This window comes from Schistocerca gregaria, chromosome 4, assembly GCF_023897955.1.
Source record: "Schistocerca gregaria isolate iqSchGreg1 chromosome 4, iqSchGreg1.2, whole genome shotgun sequence".
Classification (NCBI taxonomy): Eukaryota; Metazoa; Arthropoda; class Insecta; order Orthoptera; family Acrididae; genus Schistocerca; species Schistocerca gregaria.
In genome coordinates this window covers 777,249,149-777,252,363 of record NC_064923.1, presented here as the reverse complement: position 1 = coordinate 777,252,363, position 3,215 = coordinate 777,249,149, and positions in this window count along the sequence as shown.

Here is a 3,215-nt window from a genome sequence, read left to right as displayed (position 1 = left end):
GCCATCACCGTATGCGACGTGAGTGGGGTCTGGTAATGTGGCTGAAAATATTACCACGCTTTGCTCAGAAGGCGCATCCACTGAATCAACGCTACGCAACAGCCGCTACTACAGAGCCAGAAGACAACGCAAAACAAATCGCACATCACAACGCTAACTCACGCAACAGAAGCAACGCGAGTAATTAACTGGCAGTGCAGACTGCGTTCTACAATTATGTAATTACAAAGAGTGATAGTTAAAATACTTTTTTCACTAAATTACGAGATGTTGGTTACTTTGCCTATTATACAGTACAGTAAATGTCACCGCCAGACCCTGATTACTTATTTTAACAGTAGTTAGTACTATTGCAGAACTATATTTACCTTAGCTTATAATTCATTCTTTTTTCCTTCTATTACGTGATCTTGTATGTTATGTGTGGTTCTGAGCACAAATTACAGCGTTGCATTCATACGGCACTGTTGTTTGGTTATGTTTATTGCCATCCATTGTGTGCTACAAGTGTTATTGTGATTTGTTTATTTCTTGCTTGGGTGAGTTATTTGTGGTTCAGCATGGCAGATAAAGAGGTGAAAGAAAACTCTTCAGGAGAAAGTAATCAGGTGGAGACGAAACAAGTGGCAAGCAGTAGAGAAATGTTGAACGATTCTGGTATCGGAGATAGAAGCTTATCATCAGAGATGGGAAGTCCAAATACCGTGTCGTCACCAATCATGGAGTGGCCCAAACCAGATGAGTGTAAACCTAGGTCTGACCTGTCTATCGTTGACATGTTCAAAACATTATTGCATGATAATAAACAATTAAAGGAAGATATTATGCCCCAGAAAAAAAGATATTATGCGATCGGTAGAGCATGAAAACAAACAGTTAAGGGAGATACTATGCGCCAGAAAAAAGATATTAAGCGATTGGTAGAGCATACTCAGTAAAAAGATCGATGAGACTGATGAGGCTCTAAAGAAACTGGCTGAGTCAAGTCATCAAAGAACAGATGAACTTACCGTTCGGTTTGAGGAGAACGTTACATTCAATGCAAAACGTTTTGAAGAGGTAGAATCGGATTTCAGAGAAGTGAAGGAAGAACTTACTAAAATGACTGAGGTTTACGACGAGCATTTGAACAACTGGATGAGGAAGTCAAACACTGTAAACACAGGATATCGGCTGTTGCGCTGAACCAGGATGCTTATGGTTAATATGGCTCTGAGCACTATGGGACTTAACATCTTAGGTCATCAGTCCCCTAGAACTTAGAACTACTTAAACCTAACAACACCCAGCCATCACGAGGCAGAGAAAATCCCTGATCCCGCCGGGAATCGAACCCGGGAACCCGGGCGTAGGAAGCGAGAACGCTACCGCACGACCACAAGATGCGGGCAAGAATTCAGGAAGGTTGTGAGGGTCACACGTGTATTCAGGGGATTCTTTGATGACACTGATCATTGTTTAATCTGAAGTGAAATTGGGATTGTGAGACCGAAAGTGCAGGAGGTCAGGACCATATGTAGGAGGATAAGAGTGGAGAAATTGCAGGATGAGGAATTCAGTCACAAGTACATAACAGCGATCTCAGAAAGGTACCAGTTACTTGAATGTAGTCAATTACAGTCATTGGAAAAGGAATGGACAAGGTACAGGGACACAGTACTAGAAGTGGCTAAAGAATGTCTTGGAACAGTAGTGTGTAAAGGTAGGATAAAGCAAACAGCTTGGCGGAATGAGACAGTCAAGGCAGCCTGTAAAAGGAAAAAGAAGGCGTATCAAAAATGGCTACATACTAGAACTCAGGTAGACAGAGAAAGTTATGTTGAAGAAAGAAAGAAAGCCAAACAGATAACTGCAGCATCCAAGAAGAAGTCTTGGGAAGACTTTGGAAACATGTTGCAGACTATGGGTCAAGCTGCTGGAAAACCATTCTGGAGTGTAATTAGCAATCATCGAAAGGGAGGTAAGAAGGAAATGACAAGTATTTTGGACCGGCGAGGAAAACGGCTGGTGAATCCTGTGGATGCCTGGGCCAGATGGAGGAAATATTGTGAAGAGTTGCTCACTGTAGGTGAAAATGCGATCAGTAATGTTTCAGATTTCGAGGTACAATGGGATATGAATTATGATGGAAATAGGATCACATTTGAGGAAGTGGAGAAAATGGTCAATAGATTGCAGTGCGATAAGTCGGAACTCATAAAATACAGTGGAAAGTCAGGTCTTAAATGGCTGCACAGGATAACTGAAATGGCCTGGGAGTCGGGACCGGTTCCATCAGACTGGACAAAAGCAGTTATCACACCTATCTTTAAACATGGAAACAGAGGTATCTCGTTAATCAGCGTTGTGGGTAAAATCTTCTCAGGTATTGTTGAAAGTAAAGTGCGAGTATTAGTTGAGAACCAATTGGATAAAAATCAGTGTGGGTTTAGCCCTCTTAGAGATTGTCAGGACCAGATCTTTAGCTTACGGCAAATAATGGAGAAGTGTTATGAGTGGAACAGGGAATTGTATCTATGCTTTATAGATCTAGAAAAGGCATATGACCGGGTTCCTAGGAGGAAGTCATTGTCTGTTCTACGAGATTATGGAATAGGAGACAAACTTTTGCAAGCAATTAAAGGGCTTTACATGGATAGTCAGGCAGCAGTTAGAGTTGACAGTAAATTGAGTTCATGGTTCAGAGTAGTTTCAGGGGTAAGACAAGGCTGCAACCTGTCTCCACTGTTCTTCATATTATTTATGGATCCTATGTTGAAAACAATAGACTGGCTGGGTGAGATTAAGATATGTGAACACAAAATAAGCAGTCTTGCATATGCGGATGACGTAGTTGTGATGGCAGATTCGGCTTAAAGTTTGCAAAATAGTATTTCAGAGCTAGATCAGAGATTAGCATCTCCAGAACGAAAGTAATGTCAGTGGGAAAAAAATATAAACGGATTGAGTGCCAAATAGAAGGAACAAAGTTAGAACAGGTGGACGGTTTCAAGTACTTAGGATGCTTATTCTCACAGGGTGGTAACATAGTGAAAGAACTGGAAGCGAGGTGTAGCAAAGCTAATGCAGTGAGCGCTCAGCTACGATCTATTCTCTTCTGCAAGAAGGAAGTCAGTACCAAGACTAAGTTATCTGTGCACCGTTCAATCTTCCGACCAACTTTTTTGTATGGGAGCGAAAGCTGGGTGGATTCAGGTTACCTTATCAACAAGGTT